Source organism: Parasteatoda tepidariorum, chromosome 3, assembly GCF_982258835.1.
Source record: "Parasteatoda tepidariorum strain Cologne lab strain chromosome 3, Ptep-v5.0, whole genome shotgun sequence".
Taxonomy (NCBI): domain Eukaryota; kingdom Metazoa; phylum Arthropoda; class Arachnida; order Araneae; family Theridiidae; genus Parasteatoda; species Parasteatoda tepidariorum.
This window is the reverse complement of record NC_141757.1, coordinates 87,884,261-87,907,371: the sequence shown is the minus strand read 5'-3', so window position 1 is coordinate 87,907,371 and position 23,111 is coordinate 87,884,261.

Sequence of the window (23,111 nt, the reverse complement as noted above, 5' to 3'; positions counted from 1 at the left end):
CTTTCCTTCTACGAGGGTTGCTATTTATATTTATGGCCTAATAAGGAAAAAACAAATATGTCGGATCGAAATTGGTTTTATTGTTTTTCAAAATATTCTCCATGATGATCAATACACTTTTGCATGCGTTTGAACCAATTTTCAAAGCACTTTTTCCAGTCCGATTGAGGTAACTCCAAAACATGCGTTTTGAATGCATCAACCGCTTCTTCGGTGGTCGAAAATCGTTGTCCACGTAATTTATTTTTGATGTGTGGGAATAAGAAGAAGTCATTGGGTGCCAAATCAGGGCTGTACGGTGGATGACCCATCAGTTCGATCTTTAGCTCCGTCAGAAATGCCTTTGTTTGAGTCGATGTGTGAGAGCTCGCATTGTCATGATGAAGAATGATTCGCCTGTTCTTCTGCTTTTTTCAAATTTTTCCGATGACTTCTAGCAAACAAATGGTCGTGTACCATTCAGAATTGACAGTCCTGCGTTGCTCTAACGCCGCTGTTGCCACATGACCGTTAATGCCGAAGAAACAGGCAATCATTTGTTTCGATGTGCTTCTTCCTCGAACAACTTTTGTTGGTTTTGCCTCGTCTTGGAAGACCCATACAGTTGATTGCTGGTTTGTTTCCAGCTCACACTTACTGTTGCCAAGGCCAGAAATCTAAATAGCAACCCTCGTATATCTTAAAATTTTTAGTAAGAGGTAAAGGAATTCAACAAACCAGCAAAATAGTTTTAAATTTCGAAGGAATTTTCTTACGCAAACAGAAATAATTTCTGCTAAACACTCACAGATAAGAAATGTTATTTTGACTCTCAATGGCTTAAAACGATGCGATATGAGCAATCGCGCAAATACTGAACAAAACTTTTTTTCTTCTGTTGCATAAAGTAAAAGACAGTAGAGTTCGTTATTAAAACATTCATTTGTTGTTAAACTCATACTAATGAAAATATCTTCTTACGCCAGGAATTAAAAGTTTTTTTTGCGTGGAATAGTAACTTCCTTGAAACTCACGAGGCATTGTTAGAAATTCTAACAGGAACTGAATATTCCACAATTTACGGAATATGAGATACATATTTTGCAATATTATTTTCACACATAACTTTTTAAAATAAGCAACGTACTAGCCAACAACGATGGGCTTACTGACTGCGCAGTAAAGTGAGCATTAACAGACAAGCAACACTTCATGGAAATTAGACGGACACCACCGAAAAATGAAAGGAAATTGGGCTACGATGGGTTTTTCCAGCAGAAGACTGACTCGATTCTTTTATTTAGAAGACACCATGGGCATCAATCTCTGTTCTGTACACATGTTTGTTGCTATTCAACACACCATCATTTGTATTGTTTGTAATTTTGCATTCTGGATTTATTCTGAAGATATTGGTTGAACTGTCAATGGCTGGAAGCAAGTTGCTTGGTTAGACGAGTCGTGATTCCAGTGTTAGTTCTCATACTACAGGATACAAAGCTGGAAAAACTATAAAGCAAAAAGAGAAGATGAAAAAAAAACACGAAAATCCATTGTAGCAAATCAGGGCCAAATGCATTTCCACAAGCTATGGAGAGGTGGTGAAGAACTAATGTCGTTAAAGGGGAATAAATATTCATATGAACGGAACAAGTTTCCAAGGCATCAATATGGGTTGATGTGGGACTTGTGTTGAAAATTTTTTAGCATTGTTGAAATTGAATTTATACCCAAGATTCTAACAATGTGCAGCAATTGATAATTTATTGTATTTTTGATAACGGACATATCTACCTTGTTCTTTAAACCTACATTTTAAAGTGCGTCTGATTTGTCCAATGCAGCCAAGCTACATCGGACAAATTCAATTCGACCGATTTAATCGGTCGACTTTAATTTTAGTCTAAAAGTTTTTAAAGCCAATGAAGTTTTCTTACCACTTTATTTTTGGGATTATTTATTTAATATTTGGGATGTTGTCTCATGGCAAGAAATATGTTCTCTAGCTTCTCAATATTGAATCAATATCGATAGCTTGAGTTACTTTATGATCACGTGCGAACTTCTCAGGACTTCTAAAAACGAAGAAATTCTTCTCAACGTTCTGGATGGCTTAATTATTTTTATTCATGAATTGTTAAAGAAACTTTTGAGAAATTCCAGTAAACAGTTTGATGAACTCTAATATATTTGGGATATAATTGAAACATCAGTTCGTGCACAAAATCTGACATCTATAATTTTTTCTACGACTATATGAATGTACGTGTGCAATACCTAAAATTTCTTTTGGACTTGTGAAAGTAAGGCAACTTAGAATTGCTGCATTTCATATTTGGGAGGAAGATGTAAAGCTCTTATTGCAGTGAATAAAAACGCCAAAGGTTCTAAAATAATTGCAGCTTACTATATTTATTTTTTGATATCTAAATTCTTAAGGAAATAGTTTTGTCCAAATAGTAGTATTACTATTAAAAACGTAATATGTATTTTTTTTATTTTCAGAAATCAGTAGTTAGTTCATTGTGAACTATAGTTTTGACTATTTCGAAATTTGTAAATTAATCATTTTTGACTTTTGACAATGCATTTAAAATGCAATTTTCTCTCCTGTCAAAAAAAAAATCTTAAAATAAATTTAAATGCTTACGTTTATACACATGCTTTGGGACCTAAATATCAGTTTACTTACTTGGTACCAGATTATTCCCCTAATTGGAAGAAAATACAGTAGTTTAAGATAATTAAAATAATAGAGAATCACTAATTAAAATAAGTCCTGAAAGATTCACACCATCTTACAATTCTTATTAATTCTTCCAAGTTGAAGAATGTGGTTAAATAAGATTTTTTTTTTTGTCATTGATTTCTTTGCAAGAGAAAATCCTAATTACTGGGTTTAAATCCCTCATTAAAGCAAAAGTTTTCTGTTTTTGTTGCTTTTCTGCATTTGGAAATGCTTAATGTGATAATTATCAAGAGAAAATCAGAAAGGGAATTTCTTCAGGAGAAATTTATGAGGAATGTTCTGTCATAGGAGGATTGTGATTAAGAAAGAGATTGTTATTTTATCAGAATGAGAAAATTCAAGTGGCGAGAGAAAAATCCACTCTAAATAAGGAGAAATAAAGTAAAAAAATGGATTCTGAATTAAATAAGAACACCACTTTCCTGAAAGTGGTTTTAAATCTTAAAAATGAGCTTGAAGGATTACGATTTTAGTTATTTGTACACATGTAATGCTTTTAGGAAATTATGTATGTGGAAAAAAATTCTAAATGTTAATATTTTCAGCTCGAAAAGAACTTTTTTCGAGTGAGTTGTTTTAAGTGCTAGGAAAGAGTGAAAAGACTTAATTCAAATAATAAATGCATTTCAAAAGTTATTTTATCTTTTAATTGCATTCAGGACTGTGTTTTGTTGATTAAAAACTTATTATTAGATGAAAAAAGATTTATTATATTAATAAATATGATTCAAAAATGTAATGCGCACCAGGCTACACCTGATCATTTGCTGTCCTGTATGGGGCTAGAGAAAAATTTTATCTTGGGTCCGGCGATGGTATATGATTTTCTGTCGGTGAACGGTCTTCTGGACTTGGTCTAGCCTTGTTCTGGGCCCAGTGGAATAAGTAACAACAACATATGATTCAAAAGTTAATTCTTTACTATACATTTAAAGAAAAAAATCTAATAAAAAATTATATTTCATCAAATATAATTTATTGATCAAAAATAAGTTATTGAGATAAAAAGTGTTTAAGATGTTATTTAAAACCCAAAAAAATTTAAAAAAGCCCATGTTTGAGTTTAATTAAAAGTAAAACTACATTTTAAGTTGTTAAACACGCAGCTCAAAAGCGCAAGTATTTTTTTTAAAAAAAACAGATTAAGGCTTTCAAACGTGGCAACACTATAAAAGCACAAGCCTAGTAACTTATTGTTTTGCAGGCACTTACATTTTGCTGTCCATGAAACACGTGATAATTTGTATGAATTGCTCCATTTTCAAGCTTTGCGGGCTTAACCCTTGCCATTAAAATGGCTTCAGAAATGAAGCTAAAATATTATTTCATAATTATGTGTAACTCCAACTAATCGAAGTTTTGGTTAGTAAACAAGCCTATATAGCTTTTGCTCATTTAGAACTTTAGAAATTCTGATTTGCCATCTATATGTTCTTTATCTCTTGCCATTCACGCATCTCATGTTGGTGATTCAGGTTCCATATGAATATAATGAATATAGGCAATGTTAATTTTATCATCTTCGCAAAGCTGAGGTTTTCTTCATATTGATTATTTGCGCCAATTTCATTATTAGCAAAATAGGTGCTAAATTACAAGATTTAAATGAGTGATAATGATTTGATACAATAACTTATTGACTTTATTCTCGACCGTGTTTCGTATTCTCAACGGTAGGGGGTAGTATTCGCAGAGGTTGTTTCAACTTCCGGTAGAGGATTCGCTTGTATTGATTTCTATTTTTTTCTTCTATCCTCTTTCGACTTATACTTTCATCTAATTATTTGTTTCCAATGGTGAAAAACTCCTTTGAAAGTGGTGTCATTCGTGCACTATGCTTCAAAGCACTAATTTGTTATCTGAAATTAAGATGTTTAAATTCCCTAAAGACCCATCAGGCTGAATTCAATGGTGTAATGATTTAAAAAGGAAAGACAGAAAAAAAAAAAGGCACGTTCTGCTATGACGTCAGAGGAGGACATCATGACTTCCTGTAGGTTTTTTGTTATGATAAATGGCGATTACACATATAGTGAAATAATTATTTAATATAAAGTTTAAGTACACTTGAACTATTGAAAAAATTGGAAAAATTTTACTTCTTGTTTATGTCTTGGAATCCTTTGAGTCTCACGTGATAACTTAAGAAAATGGGTATTTTTGTAACATTAAGAAAACATTTTCCATCACATGGGTATTGTTATAAAAGAGATAATGTTATTTCACTAAAGAGAATACGGGGCTTTAAATACGGGGCAATCTACTTTAAATACGGGGCAAAGAGATAAAAAAAATAGTTAATGAATTTAAAGAGAATAGATGTGATTCTAAGCCTTTAAAAAGAGGTTGAAGGATTAGGATGCTGACTCCATGTAATGCTTTGGGGAAATTATAAACAGAGAAAAGGAATAAATTCTTAACAATAAAGTTTTTTCTTTGGCGAGAAAGGAACTTTTTAAGAGTATAGTTTGAAATGCACAGTGAATTAAATGAAAAGACCTTAAATTGAATAAGAAATACTACGGTAGAAGTTTTTTTTTCTTCCTGTTTATTACATGGAACTAAACTTAGGAGATATTACAAAGGATTTGGCATGTGAAGAGTTTTGGGCAAAATAACGATGACCTACATTTCTTAAATTTTCGAAAAATTTTCTTTGGCTGATGACACTTCAATTTAAATGCTGGAAATAAGTTGTTTCTGTGTATTGTATAGTTATTTAATGGAAATTACAGAAAATTTACTATTTGGATACAACACTAAGGAATATATTGTTGTAACAAGAGTTAAAACTTCAAAAAGAAATACGTCTTATTGCTAAAATGTTCCAATCTCTTTATCTGCCGAATGATTTGCATAAATTATTATTGAACCAATCAAGATCCCACAAGAGTTATTGTATTTACAAGCGGAAACATAGTAATTTTTTAAAAATTATTATGTGAAACATTTCATGGCCGTAAATCTCACGAAAGCATTCTTCGAATGGGGAATCAACTCTATCACTGTTCACATTGTGCAATGAAAAAATTGGAAATTAGAAAAGTAAAAGAAAATAGAGCCTTAGAATCTAATAATAGTGTTATTTTTTATACTTTCTTCTAGTTAGAGGTGCTCTCTGTTTCATGAAAAGTATGCATGTTACAATATAGTATAGTACATAAACATGAATGTGAAACGAACTCAATCTTTTTTATTGCAAAGAACTAGTCCACCATTTAAAAAAGGACTTATGTGTATTTAAATATATTTTTTCAAGTGATCAATTTAATAGAAGGTTTTAATCTAGCTCAAGACACAAATATTTATCTTTACACGCATTTTAAAATTATTTTTAATATTTTTTAATAACAGTAACATATGGTTTAAAAACATATTGCTATAATCGACGTTAAGATGAGCTCTATGTTATCCTTCAGGTCCGTGATCGCACTGCACATATATTTGATCGAAAAGGGTCAGATTTTCTCTTAGCGGCCCGCAGCATCATGTAAGAAATAGGCCCTTCCGACTCTAACAGGGAAAGATACGGACGTGATCTCGATTTGGTACTCTAGTATTACATATTGCGCTAGCGTGTACACGTACTCCTTCTTTCAAAAGTATAAGTACTCTTCAGAAAGTAGGTATACTCTTTGAACATGCACCTTGGGCAAGCCCACTTTTTTCATTCCGTTGCCAACTGTTCTGAACGGTTTCAAAATTTTAATTACCAAACTCTCAAATTGTTTATATAAATATATTATAAATTCTCCGACTATCATGTAAAATAACTGAGTAAAGCAAATGCAAATAAACTAACTGCTTCTTAAATAAAGAGCAAGGAATTAAGAAAATATAATAATAATTATTAAAAAAACATTAAAAAAAAAGCATTAAAAAAGTTCTAACCTTTCTTTTATTTAAAAAAATTAATAACCTTTTAGAGAATAAATAAATATTGTCCACATTAAAACTGGTTTGAAAAACATTTAATGATGTTTCTTGTTATTTTTCTTTAAGAAAAAGAAAAAAACACTTAATAATTTTTGGCATTTAGGCTACTGAATTTCAAAACTATAGCCAATTTTTGTTTTAAAAAAATCATCAATATTAGCAATGTAATTTTAGACAATTCTCATTGCATATTTATTTATTTATTTTATTTGTGTTTTTATGTTAAAAGTAATTTGCAATTATAATTTATTTAAAAAGGTGTCATGACTTAATAAAACATAATGTAGGGTTTTTAAAGCATTTAAATAAAAAGCAATATTATCGTTTAAATTTTTTTTTCGAAGTTCAAGCTATCTTAAAAAGTTTCAAATACACCACACAATTTTTATATTCTTTAGAAAAATATTTTTTCTTCGAAATACATTATTGTCACTATAATTTATCATTTCTGGCATCTATGGTTCTTTTTTCAGTCAATATGACACTTGCATCTCAATTCAAATAATGGTAACCATGCATTTTATATGTATCAAAAATGAAAGAGAACATTTTCTATCATATATAAATTGATATGTAAATCACTCATGACAAAGATAGTACAGTATTTTGGCAATTATGAAGTATGTTTAAAAGGAAAATCTATGTAATTTTTTTGCAATATATTTTGTCTCGAATGTATTTCTTTACATATTTCTCAAATATCATATTATGTAGTAAATTAATAAATTTAATGATGGTTTTAAAACCAAATACATTAAAAAAAACAATAAATAATATGATTTATATTAAAACTACGGAATTTTGAAATAAAATAAACAAAGATTCATTATTATTATTCTAAATTAATTAAAAATATTGTATAAGAGCTAATATAATATTGTATAAGAGAAAAAATGGTGGATACGAACATAAATATTGTATTAGTTAGAAATATTGTATACACTAGTTAAAAATATTGTATATTTAAAGTGTTGTTAAAAATAGGTATATGATATAAAAAGCTGTATTATCTGGGAATTCAACATTTGTAACATGCTTGAAAAATATACAGATTTGGAAAATAGAAAAATAGATTTTGAAATGAAAGATCCAACTTTCAAAGGGACTTAGATCTGAGCAGAAAAAAAATTTCCTGTTTTCGTTTTTGCATATTTCGAATAAATAAATGTTTAAAAATATCTTTTCGAAACAAAGAGATTGAACTCGACAAGATTTATAAAGTGCATAATGTAGTAATACAAACAGCCCTCTTTTATTTTGAAAAAAGTTTTAAATCTCCTAAAAGGATATCATAACTTTCATATGCTCATAAAAATATTTTCATGACCCTAATCTTAGAAATATACTATTTTGGTAGAATTTAAAAGAATGTAGAATTTATTTGGAGTCATTACATGAAAGTTTATTTTTATATAGAATTATTTTTTTAAAAAATTAGGTAATAAAACGAGCAAAAAAAATTAGAAAACAAATGTTTGCAGTAAACATGAAAAATTTTGGCACACTGCGTAAAATAAAAATAAAAACGGAGCACCCGAATAACTTTTAATCCTAATGATCAGATTTTCACGATCTTGGACTCAATAATTCTAGCCGGTGACCTTAAATATGTTTATTAATTAGTGCAGATGATATTTTAAGTTACGAAATCAGAGAACGTACTTTCTCGGAATAAATATACCTTTTTTTCAACGGATTCCAATTTCCCCCCCAATTTTTGATCATCAAAATATGGGGGACGCAATTTGGAAAATATGGTTCGAAATAGTTTGATCAGGAGAGCTGTTCAAAATTTTGACCCCATAACGTTAGTTTTACTTTTTGTGTATTTCAACATGTTTCGAGAATTTTTTAAGTGAATTGAAACATTTTTGCACGCAACTTTGAAATTCATTTATCTGAAGATTATTCCTTGAAAAATACAACTTTTAATAAATATTTATAATTTTTTATTATTTTATTTGATAATGGTCGAAAAATTTTGAATTGTAAGGTATACAAATTTTTACATTATTTCAAAAAGTATAATTTTGCCTGGCAAAATACAAAATTTGAACAAAATCGGTCAAATAGTTCCTGAGAAATGGAATTTTTTTTTTAAAAAAAAAAAAACATTTTTAAAATTCGTTTTTTTAGGAGCTATTGGAACAATTTCGCTCAAATTTGTATTTTGTTATGTAAACTTTCATTCCTTAAAATTGCGTAGAAAAATTTATACCCTACTGTTTAAAATTTTTTCGACAATTATTATATAAAATACTAAGAAACAATAAATATTTACTAAAACATTTTGCATGGCACGATCTTTGGTTAAACGAATTTTATAGTTATGTGCAGCCAAAAGGTTTTTAATTCAGTTAAATAGTTCCTGAGATGTGGCGAAATACACAAAAAATAAAATTAACTTCTGACAGCTCTCCTGACCATATATACTAGATTCTTAGTAGGAGCATATTTTCCAGATTGCGGCCTCCCCTATATTTTGTGGGCCAGAAATCCGAATAAGTTGAAAAAAAGGTATGTTTATTCAGAGAAAGTACATTTTTGTGTCTGAATTTTGTAATTTTAAATATTTTCTACTCTAATTAATAAGAATATTTGAAATTATCCCGTTAATTTTACCGTTGAATTATTTGAAATTATACCGTTAAGATTGAGACCTGGAACGTGAAAATACGTTCATAAGATTTAAAAAAAAAGTTTTTTTGGGGGAGGGGATCCGTTTTCGATTTTGCCCACTGTACATCTCCCCTTCAGTGAACTACACTGTAAAAAAACCTGTATAATTGCAGTAAATTTTTATACCATAATTTTTATGGTAAAATCTACTAAATGAAAGTATTTCAGTAAATATTTTTGTATCAGTAACGGTATATCAGATTTTTTGTACCGTAAAAGTTTACAATAAATTTGGATTTTTTCGGTGAAAAGTAATGACACCCTTAATGCCAGTACATCTTACCGCAATTTTTTTACAGTGTAGTTAAAAAGTATCACATGAGATTTAAAACCCTGTGACAGCCTTAAAAGTAGCATAGTGAAGGTTAAAACTTCAAAATTTCAAAATTTACTGTAAACGTAGTAAAGTTTAAAAGTGAAGGTTAAAACTTCACAATTTCAAAACCAACTGCATGATGATTCCAATGTAGTCAGAATTGCACTCTGGCTGCCTTTTCTTTCTATACTGCAAAAGTTTCTGGATCCAATTGCGGTATAAAGTATCGGCATTTTGAATGCATCATCCGTAAAATCCATTTTTACCGTAAAATGTTATACCGAAATTTTCACAGGAATATTTATTTAGAGTGATTCATTGGTATTACTGTAATTATTACTGTAAAAATGACGGTATATTTGCTCCGTAACATGATTCCGTAAAAATGGATTTTACGGTAAAAAGTACCGGCACTATGAGTGCTGGAACTTTTGGTCCAGAATTTTTTACTGAGTAATAAGTTAGTACCTGCCAATCTGAAGAGCAATTGAATTCAAAACACTACCAAAAAAGAAAAAAAAAACGATATTTAGAAGGCGACTATAATTCAAAAATAATCACAGTGGCATTACAGTGATAGGGAATTATAATTCAAAATTAAGTACAGTGACATTACTGTCACAGAGGATCATAGTTTAAAATTAAGCATGACATTACTGTGACATGGGAATATAATTTTATATTAAACACATTGACAAGACAGTATAATTTAAAAGTAGGCACATTAATCACAGTGAAGAAGTTTTTACGAATTAAATTCGTAAAAACTTTTTGGCTATAAAGATGGCTACACGATGGCTACGACGGAACAAGATAGTTATGTAGTTTTGACCTAAATAGTATAATCAAAGATAGTATAATTAAAAAAGTTGTGTACAGTTTATGTGCGTAATATTTTCGTAAAAGTCATATTGAACCTCTTCCTGTATTATATGGTGATAACTTTTCGCAATAAATTACAATTATTTCATTTAAGCTAAATGATTAATGTTCGTGTCCTCAAAGACAAAACGAAGCTCACGCAATCAACTAAAAAAGGCGGAACCATTTCATAAAAATATCTTATTTTTAAAAATTCTTCAAAGACATCTGCAGAAATATCTTATTTATATTCTTCCGCCTGTCTCACGAAAGTTCCGGAAAAGGTTAAAAAACATTTTCAAAAGATTAAAGCGGAATCTTTTTTTTTTCTCTCTCTTTCTTTTTTTATTTTTGCATCCGTAATATTTCTTATATAAGGCTAATGGAAGAAGGAATCGATCACGTGCACTTAACGTTATTTTAACATAAAAAATTCCATTCTGATGTTAAAATATTAACATAACCTTCTAACTTTCTTTTCTGTCTTCCTTCTAAAATGTCCATCTTTTTCCATTTTTTACTGTGGTGTGTAATTTACATTTGACTTTAACATTTTCTAATGTCTTGACAGACGGGGATATCGATCTAATTTTTTTTATTTATAGTTTGCCTAATGTTGGAGAAAAATCTTGGATGATAATAGTTTTGGAATTAGTCATGTTAGGTCTGGTGTGAAAATGCAAAGTTATTTCTATAAATATTCGCAAATATATAATATAAATACAAATATAATTTATATTATTCTGGAAAATATTAAATATATGCATAATTAATGGGAAATATAGAATATGGGTAATTATAACAGTCATTGAACAAACAGCTGACTCAATTTTGTGTTTACGACTGACTACCAATGTTCATTAAAGTAGTCTTATAATTTTGAACCCAATCCAGAAGACAAGGGAACTCCTGGAACAAGCATTGATACAAACTATTCTCCATGGTGGACTTTTTGATGGAACTAACCCGCATCGAGAGAGAAAACAAGAAAACTTCCCACAGTTATCTTGATGGCACGGGGACTCTTAACTTCTGATCTGTCTACCACTGAAGCTATTTTACCTTCACTCAGCAAATATACAACGTAAATAATTCTGGGAAATACATAAATATGATAATTAAAAGTAATACGCAGAATGTTCCGTAGAGACAGCCTTAATATGTATTATTAAAATTCTTATCAACGATAGAACCAGTATACAGGGTGTCCTGAAACGACCGCATAAACTCTGCACAGCTAGATTCCTCGTTGGGAGTGCGTAAAAACTGCCCAAAGAAGCGTTCCTGTACGATCCATAGTTTAAGAGAAAAATACGAAAAACAAAGTATGACGTCACTGCCGGTGCGAGAAAACACACTTTATTGAACATATCAACAGCAGTATACTATGCACAATTTAAAGCAGAATATGCACGGCGTGCGTTTTAAACATTATCGTCTTGAAAGATATGCAAATACTGTCGTTAATATGTCCAATAAAGTGATTTTTTCTTGCACCGGCAGTGACGTCATACTTCGTTTTTCGTATTTCTCTCTTAAACTATGTATCGTACAGGAACGCTTCTTTGGGCAGTTTTTATGTACTCCCAACGAGGAATCTAGCTGTGCAGAGTTTATGCGGTCGTTTCGGGACGGCCTGTATTGTGCTCCATAATTATTACTAAAGCGTGGAAAAAAAGCAGAAATAGTAGCAAAATCGGAGAAATTACAGTATAGGAAAGTGAATGCAATAAAAATCAAGGTTAAGCTACTTTAGTCAATTCTTTTATTTAAAGGTATTTCTAACCACTGTCTTTCAAATCCCCTCTTCCTCTCGCAATCAAACTTGTTTTCTTGCATACTATATTCGCCCTCCTATACTGTGATTTGTTAGATTTCCAAAAGCGTTTTATGTTTTTTTCTCACGCTTTAATTTTAATACGTGTGCTTACTTTTTTGTTTTAATTTTTTGTTAAGGATTATAAATGCATATATAAAAGGCGATCTTTACGAGGCACACTGTGTAAGTTTTTTTATATTTTAATTTTGCAACCGTCGTTGAACAGCCGACCCAAATTTTTGGGTTCACGACTACTTACGTTCAGCTACGTAGTCTTATAACCTTGAACCCAATTCAGAAGACAAGGAAACTGCTGGATTAAGTATTGGGAGAAATTTGCCTTCACGGAGGACTTTTTGATGAAACTAACCCGCGTTTGCGTTACATGGAGAGGAAGAACACGAGAACCCCCCCCCGGTTAGCCTGAGTGCAAGGGGACTTTAACCTATGATCCGTCCACTAATAAGGATATTTCACATCAGCACTGTGGTCTGTGCAAACCCGATTAGGGATTCGTATCGACAAGCCATCACTGGGATTCGAACCCGGTTCACCTCATTGGAAAGCGAATGCTCTATCCCTGAGCCGTCGCGGCTCACACTGTGTAAGTTGGATAATTTCCGCAGATATCTAATATACATATGGAAAAGTATCCGCAATCTGGAAAGTATGATATTATTTGTTTAGGTTACAGAGCTGATAAAACTTTAGACTGCTTAAGGTTAATTTTACTTTTTGAGTATTTTGCCATATCTCAGAAATTTTGAAAATTTTCAAGCATAATTCCCCATTTCAAACAATATACTTAATTTTAAATAACAAAATACTAATTTTGAATGAAATTGGTCGAACAGTTTCTGAATTTTAAAACTTAAAACAGCCGTATTTCTGTTCGACCAATTTGGCTCGAATTTTGTCCTTTCTTATTTCAAATTACACAATTTAGAATTATACCTTGTTACTGAAAATTTTTTTGACCATCATTAAATAAAATAATAAAAAAATTATATTAAGTTTTACATTTAATGGTCTTTGTATGAATAAATTTAAATATTATGCACAAATATTTTTTAATTCGCTTGAAATCTTCTCCATATACAATGGTGAAATAAGCAGAAAATGAAATTAACATTTAACTAACTTTCAATCCAAATTTCGTTCTAACATTTGTTTTAAATTTTCCATCGCTCTTCTGGCAAAACTATTGGGACCATATTTTCTACACTGCGGCTATCCTCTATATTTTGACGGCCAAAAATACAAATCTGTCTAAAAAGTATATTTATTCAGTAAAATTGCAATTTTGGGTCTAATTCAACTTAATTAATAGTTAGCATATTTGAGATAAACATTTTGAAACATAAGATTGGCACACCGAGAAAATATTCTTTTAAAATTACAGTATTGTATGTTCTTTTAGAAATTTCTCTGAAGAAATGGTTAAATAACAAATTATTTACTTGTTATTTTACATTACTCAAACAAAACTGACAAACAACCATTAAAAAGAGGGCATTCCCCAATTCGTTACCCTGAATTTTACTCTCATTCACGTATAGATATACAAAAATACGGTATTCTAATTCACGCATTGATGTTAGCAACTTAACACAAAAGAATCTAGTAGGTACTTCCCATCTCTTACGTTAGGTAAAACAACCAGATAAACTAATTAAACCACATTCCATAGTTCATTTGATAAAACACAACGTAATCATAACCTTCTCCAATGCCCATTACCTAACAAAAAGTCGAGCTTCAATGTCTAATTAAATTTCTTTTCTAAGGTTTTGAAGCCATGTTAGTCATAAATGGTTAAAAAGCCGTAAATTTAAAAAATGCTCTTTACCGTTTATTTTATGGTTAATTGGATGGACAGACTGTGGCCGGTTATTTTACCGTTATTAGTTTGAAAACTCTAAAAGTGTGATTATGACATTCCTGGTAAAAAGGAAGTCAACAATTTTGATTAATAAAACCAAAACATACGGTATTTAAACCATTAATTTTGTCATTCTTTTGTTTTCAAGGTCATAATTCGTATTACCACACATTTAGTAAAAAATACAAAACCGAAAAATAAATTTTACCGAATAAATAGTTTTTATGTCGGCCTCTAAGATATTACAAAAATTACTAATTTTTTCTACATTTACAAAATTTTATTGCATAATACAAATTCATATTTTATTCTTAATTTTACCCATATCGTTATCAAAGAGCTTCGGTATGAATTACCGAGCTTTTTCGTGTTCCCATAAAGCCTGAAGTGTAATTTTGATCACACTTTTTTCTCAATGCACCTAATTTTTGCAAATTCGACTAGTAAAAAAAGTTATTCAGGATGTTTTATTTTTTATCACTATATTTATTTGAAATATTATTAATTCTAAAGCAATAAATTAAGGAAAGAAAGTTCTTTTTATTATGCTAATTGATATTTATAATAACTATTATGACTTGTACTAAGTACTTCTGAATAACAGTTGAAAACTTTTTTTCTCTACTGCGTAATGAATATAAATGAATATTGTAATGAATAAATACTGTGTAATGAATAAACTACTGCGTAAGTTTATCACAAGATTACTCTCAAACTAGAAGATTTTTTTATCACGAATTTTAAACATTGACAATATTGCTCAAAAAAAGGTTCATGAATATTCACGAATGTGTCAACAAAAGGGTGAACTCCTTAATTGCATAGATAGTTTTAAGTTGTTTTAACATTTAGTGTTGCGACATCAAAACACTACAATACTTGTTGCCTATTACTTCACTCAATTTTCTGATAAAAAAGTCCGAGTCTTTGTTTTAAAAATAAAAATTTTTCCTTGCACTATCGAAAAGTTTATTTGTCAGTCACTATAGGAACGGTTTAACGTTCATTAGTCGAAGTGAATTCACTTCTAAATTTTTAAATCACTTTTGAACAATACAGAAAAGACTAGTGATCAACAACAATACTAAACAAAAACATAAACTAGATTTAAATGGAAAAAAATACTTTCGCACTTGAAATGAGAACAAAGTAACTAATAATTGTATTGTAAATTAGGCTTTGCGCAATGTAATAGTTTCGCTGTTTTATAATTTGTATTTATTTGCATGCATTTATATACCTTAAAAATTTATACAACTTGCCTATTAAAAATAGAAGATATATTTATTTACGCTAGGTATGTCGGAAATATTGATATTATCGATCAATATTTTATTTGTAGTAAACTTTTCCAAACTCTCTTCAAACTTTTTGAATGAGTGATAGTTTTCATAAGGAAAAATAGGAAAGTTCAAAGGTGAGATATTGAATCGATAAATGTATCAAAATTTAAAAATAAAGATTTATCTTTATACTAGGAGGCTTAGCCCCCTGCTCGCTGGCGCTCTCCTACCCCCGGAACTGCTTTCACAGTTCATTTCGGATTGCTTCGCAATCCAATGCTCGCTTTGCTCGCTTGGGTACGCTCTTAACGTCTAGTTTTTGTATACTTTTTTGAATATTGAAGTTCCGAAAACGTTTCACTGTAAGTTTTGTTTTAAAGTCTTTCCCACCAGAGGGCTAAACCATGTGTTGTAAAACAATATGAAATAGTACTGAACGCCGGATGTAAAGCATCGGCTTTGATGAAGATAATTTTGTATTTTTAATTCTCAGAAGGGCGCCACCCTAATAATATGGAATTTGTAAAATAAATGTATATATTTTTGATTGTTGATGAAGCCCATCATTTTGTGTTTTCATCTGTGTTCAGAAGCAGAAAAACTATAAGTTTTTTATTTTATCACAAAAATATAAAATGTATAAAAAAACAAAGAAAAGAGTAAGAAAATGAGTATAGTCATAGAAAAAGTTAAAATTATAATTTTGTCTTTGTCCGTTAAAATAAAACTTTTTGTTTAAGTTATTGCTAACAATTCAAATTACTCCGAGACAATTCTAAAGTATAAATTAAGGTAGTATTGTTAAGTTGAAACACAATATTTCTAGTTTTGATTTCAACAATACAATTCAATTTTTCACAAAAACGGTTGTTTCCATTGTTAAATTCAATGTCAACAATTCAAATTTTTCTGAAGCAACTCGTAACCTCTAAATATTATTTTTTTTATGTGCACATTTCTAAATGTCAGTATTCAACCACAAAACAACTTAAAGTCCTCAAATTAAGCAAAAAGTTGTAAAATGTACTGAAAGAGGGTCATAGCAATAATGAAAATAGAAGTAAAGCTAGTACTGTAAAATTAAAACAATATTTTTAATCGATGAGCCAAGTTCTTCAAGAAGCAGTTGTAGAAGTAGGTTGTTTATTTAAAACTGTTTGAAGAATTTCTTTAATAACTCAATTGTTAATTTGGGCATTTGGCGATACACTTATAGAATTGAAGGATTTGTTACGTCAAGCGCTCAGGTATCATAATTTTGATCTAGTTGCACTTTTATGTCATTTTGATTTATGTTGATAAGTTAACTTTCAAAAAATTCTATGGCTAGCAACAACATTTTTATTTTTTAAATTGTTTATTTTTATTTTTAATTGTTTATTGTTTATTTTCTTTTAGAATTCGTTATTTTTTTAACCTAACAGAATTCTTTGCCGACTGATATATGAAGAAGATAAAGTAAATATTTAAGTGTTGTGAAAAGAATCTTATTTAGTTGTACAAAGTACTTCAGCCAAAATTTGGGAGCCACGTAAGATATATATTAGATCAGAAACACATCATTAAAAGGCAGAATGCTTTGGTGTTTTCAAAACGTAAGCAAAACAAATCAAATGTTGCCACCGGCGGAAAAGAAATACAGCCAAAATTTGGGAGCCACGTAAGAGAATTATATATAATAGAATAGATACAAGTTTTTAAGCTGTTTTTTTATTTAAAAATACAAATTTTAAATAAAGTCTTATAAGTTTTAAATATAATTGCAGCAAATGGAAAAGAAAATGTTAATAATGAGAAACCCAAATTAGATTTTAAAAAAGAGATTTAATATTATATTACAATTACAATACAAAATATTATCGTGAATGTGATTTTTGAAACAAAAGGAAAATCTTGTTAAATAGGATTTACGATTGTTTAAAATATTAGAAATACTACATTTTGTTTTCATTTATAACATTTGCATCGGGCATGCGTATGCTTTGCAAAATCCTTTTACTTTAAAAAGCATCAGCAGCGTATGAAACATTGGGAATGTGTACACTTTGCAAAATTCTCTTACTTTAAAAAAACACCAGTGAAAGGAACAACCGCAGGTGTATATCCTTGCAATATCCTTTCACTTTAAAAAACATAAGTGAAGGGAACATTAGGCATGTGTATATCTTGAAATATCTTTTTACCATAAAATACAACAGTGTGGAAAGTACTGGAAATGGTCATATACTTTGAACAGTAGTTTATGGAATACTGGGAAAGAGTGAATCGGGCAACGGCCCACACATATCTACTGTTTATTATCTCATTTATTCCGGCTATTAACAATGATAATCAGGTTTTATGATATATGTGATGATCATATAATCACAGGTTAATCATATATATATATATATATATATATATATATATATATATATATATATATATAAGCTAAAAAATTGAGAAAATATGGGAAAAAATACAAAATAATGACAAGAGAAAAAAATTATTAGCAATAATATTTTAAAAGAATTTAAAATATCATAATTTTTAATACCTAAAAAAAAAATAAATAAATAAATAAAATTTGGAAAACAAAACAAAGAAAAGATATAATCTCTTCATCAGCTCACACGATTATATCCGCAAAAGGAGTGCTTTCTAATATTGTATTAATATAGCCAAAGCAAAATATATCAATACAACAGTGTGAGGAGCACTCACAAAATTTTAAACGAAATTGGAACACATTAAGTTAAAAATATGTACGGAAAAACAAAGAAATATATCAAGCAAAAAACTGAAAATAAAATGTAAAGAGATTAGAGATCAATACACGAAAAGAAATCTACATAGTGAGGAGCGAATTAAATGAACTTACGCGTACCGGAATCTTTCAAGAATGATTTATAATATTTTCGTAATAAGATTGCCAGATTACAATATATGAAAACAGAAGCATAAATAAAGTGATATCTTATGGCACGTTCTTACTGCAAAACTGAAGCGCGTCTAATTTGTTAGTTACCTTGGGTGGGCCCGAAAATGGATGCGCGCAAGGTAATAGTATAATACAGGATAATTTAAAGCTTGTAATTAAAAAGTTTGAAAATTAAAACAACTATTAAAAAAAAAAAAAAAACAGGATTTACTCATTTTGAATTGATTTTTAGCAGGAGTCAAATTATTATTGCTGCTGAAGTCCGAAAATTAGGCTCAAAGAGCAATGCCCTAAACACACGAAATTAGAAGACGAACAAAAAACGGAAACAAAAAGAAAACGAAAGTAAGCAAATAGTAGATAATATTAAGCGCTAAAGCTGCTTTAAATATGATCACTATAACATAGCACAAAAAAAACAAAAATAAACTAAAAACGGAAACAAAAAGAAAACGGAAGTAAGGTAATAGTAGATAATATCAAGCGCGAAAGCTGCTTTAAATATGATCACTATAACATAGCACAAAAAAACAAAGAGAAAAACGAAAATAATTAATAAGTTTTATTAAAACTTATTAATTATTTTCGTTTTTCTCTTTGTTTTTTTGTGCTATATATATATATATATATATATATATATATATAAGTTCAAAATGAAGAATAAAACAAAGAAAAATTATAGACATATGAAAAAAAGGGGGGTGGGAAATAATAAGTAAAAAAATAACAAACAACATAATATTTAAAAAAAAAAAAAAAAAAAAAAAAAGTGAAATTTTAATTAAAAAACCGGAAAAAAAGCCGGAAAAAAAATATATAATCTTTTCATCAGCCCACACGATTATATCCGCAAAACAGAGTGCTTTCTGATATTGTATCAATAAAGCCAAAGCAAAATATATTAATACAATAGTGTGAGGAGCACTCAAAATTTTTTTTATAAAACAACAACATAAAATTAGATCATAAAAAGTAAAAATAACATGTAAAAACAGATAATAAAATAAAATAAAAAGAAAAATTAAAAAGGGGGGACTATAAAGCGAGCAGCAAAATCAGTTCAACTTACATGGACGGATATTTTTCAAGAATGATTTAAAAATGTTTTCGCAGAAAGATTGCCAGATTACAAAATATGAAAACAAAAGATGAAAACAAAAGCGCAAATTGAGTGTAACAAGAGGGCTTTAAAGTGTCGTTCTTACTGCACTGTTGAAGTGATTTGTTATTCTGAGTTTTGATTTGTTAGTTACCAAGGATGGTCCCGAAATGGATGTGCGCAAGGTAATATTATACTGGATAATTTCAAAAATTGATCATAAATAGTTTTAGAAGATAGATGTTTATTTAAGAAAAAATATAAAATAGAAAAGAGAAACATAAATTGCCTTGCAAATAATTTTAGCCGCGGATTTGCACGATATGGATTAGCACATAGAAAAATTATTTAAATTATCAAAGAAAGAATTTTAATAGATAATTTTAACACGGATTTGCCCGAAATGGATTTGCACATGGAAAAATTAACAAAGAAAAAATTTTAGCAGACAATTTTAACCACGGATTTGCCCGAAATGGATTTGCACATGGAAAATTGTATAAATTAATAAAGAAATTTTTAGCAAACAATTTTATCCACGGATTTGCCCGAAATGGATTTGCACATGGAAAAGCTGTATAGATTAACAAGGGAAATTATTTAGCAAAGGAATTTTTAGTAAATAATTCTAACCACGGATTTGCCCGAAATGGATTTGCACATGGAAAGATTAACAAAGAAAAAAATTTTTTAGTACATAATTTTAGCCACGGATTTGCCCGAAATGGATTTGCACATGGAAAATTGTATAAATTAATTAAGAAATTTTTAGCAAACAATTTTATCCACGGATTTGCCCGAAATGGATTTGCACATGGAAAAACTTTATAGATTAACAAAGGAAATTATTTAGTAAAGGAATTTTTGGTAAATAATTCTAACCACGGATTTGCCCGAAATGGATTTGCACATGGAAAATTATATAAATTAACAAAGAAATTGTTTAGTAAATAATTTCTGGCAATGAATTTTGGCCTGAAATGGATTTGCACATGGGAAAATCATAAAAATTAACAAACAAAAAATGTTTAGAAAATATATCCACCAAAATATACGATTAATTCAATGATTTTATATAAAATTTTATTACATTAGTTGGGTATCCATTGTTTTTTATCAGATTTTGAAAGAGTTTATCGATTTGTTTTTTGGATAAATAAATATTACTACATATTCTTTTAATTCTGTTCCTACTACATAATTACTACATATGTCTTTTAATTGGGCAAATCCGTGGATAAAATTGTTTGCTAAAAATTTCTTTATTAATTTATACAATTTTCCATGTGCAAATCCATTTCGGGCAAATCCGTGGTTAAAATTGTCTGCTAAAATTTTTTCTTTGTTAATTTTTCCATGTGCAAATCCATTTCGGGCAAATCCGTGTTAAAATTATCTATTAAAATTCTTTCTTTGATAATTTAAATAATTTTTCTATGTGCTAATCCATATCGTGCAAATCCGCGGCTAAAATTATTTGCAAGGCAATTTATGTTTCTCTTTTCTATTTTATATTTTTTCTTAAATAAACATCTATCTTCTAAAACTATTTATGATCAATTTTTGAAATTATCCAGTATAATATTACCTTGCGCACATCCATTTCGGGACCATCCTTGGTAACTAACAAATCAAAACTCAGAATAACAAATCACTTCAGCAGTGCAGTAAGAACGACACTTTAAAACCCTCTTGTTACACTTGATTTGCGCTTTTGCTTTCATCTTTTGTTTTCATATTTTGTAATCTGGCAATCTTTCTGCGAAAACATTTTTAAATCATTCTTGAAAAATTTCTGTCCATGTAAGTTGTTATGATTTTGCTACTCGCTTTATAGTCCCCCCTTTTTAATGTTTTTTCTTTTTATTTTATTTTATTATCTGTTTTTACATGTTATTTTTACTTTTTATGATCTAATTTTATGTTGTTGTTTTATAAAAAAAATTTTGAGTGCTCCTCACACTATTGTATTAATATATTTTGCTTTGGCTTTATTGATACAATATCAGAAAGCACTCTGTTTTGCGGATATAATCGTGTGGGCTGATGAAAAGATTATATCTTTTTTTTTCCGGTTTTTTAATTAAAATTTCACAATTTTTTTTTTTTTTTTTTTTTTTTAAATATTATGTTGTTTGTTATTTTTTTACTTATTATTTCCCACCCCCCTTTTTTTCATATGTCTATAATTTTTCTTTGTTTTATTCTTCATTTTGAACTTATCTAATGAGTGCTGTTTACTTGCAGCTTAAGCGCAATAAATGATACTTATTGTTTTTCTTAACTTTCTTAGTGTTTTCTTGTATTTTTTTTTATTTATTATATATATATATATATATATATATATATATATATATATATATATATATATATATATATATATACATATATAAATTTCTGAATCTATTATCTTATAAAAAGTAATGGTTTGCGCTACTTTCACTAGAATACTTGTGATTTCCAGTCTCTAAAAACTATGGTGTAAAATCTCTCCAAATTCAGTGTTGAATCACCCAAACAGCTGTGTAAAGAAATACTTTATTTGAAGTTAACATCAAATCTCTCATGTCTATGTAGTTTATACGTTATCGATAAACCCAAGAACCGCAAATGGATAATACTTACACCAAGCTCATCCACATTCACACAATTCATGACTTACCTTCACTTTCGCAAACATCAATTTTTGTGCATTTTAGATATCTTTGCATTTGAATTGTTTACATTCAAGCACGTAATTACAGGAATTTGTTGTTGTCTTGCACACTGTTATAAATAAAGAAACAAAGGGTCACCGTTTTAGAACGCAAGCATATTTTAGTTGTGCAATAAAGATAATTATATTTTAGTTTTTAATATATATATAATCGTATCAAATAATTTCATAATATTTTATTTCTATCCACATCTGCTTTGTTAAGCCTAATTCGAATTCGCATTAATTTTCTTTTACCAAATAATTTTGCAATATTTTATTTCATTCCGCATTTATTTTGTTAAGCCTAATTTGAATTCGTATTAGTTTTCTTCTTGCTGTGCGTATGTGTGATCCAAAAACTAAATTTTTTTAAAAAGTTACAATGTCTATGTATCCTAAATGAACTGTTCTAACTTTAAATTGTATCATTAAAAAATAAATTAACCAACAACTCTGATGTGTATTAAATCTTATTGCTATTATATCTTATTGCTATCATATACTTTAGTGTTACTACTCACTAAAAATGATGGTAACTATTAAATACCAACCATTATGTCCGTTAACAGTAGCGTAAAGGATCATTTCAAAGTGTTCAGGACTATCCTTGACGTTTCTGCCCTTGATCTCAAAAACTGTCCTTGATGTTTACTACACCAAGAATTTTTTTCTGGGTTACACTATACTATACTTTTAATGTAGTTGCCACCATTTGTATTAAGATATAAGGAAAAATTACCGTCCAATAGAATTTTGGTAATGGAGAAATATAATTTATAAATAATATATAATAAAATATAATTTATAAATTTTACAAATATATTTTGCAAAGAGAGAAGTTTATTATGAAAATTTAATTTTTCACAATGCATGAAGCAATTCATACGCAA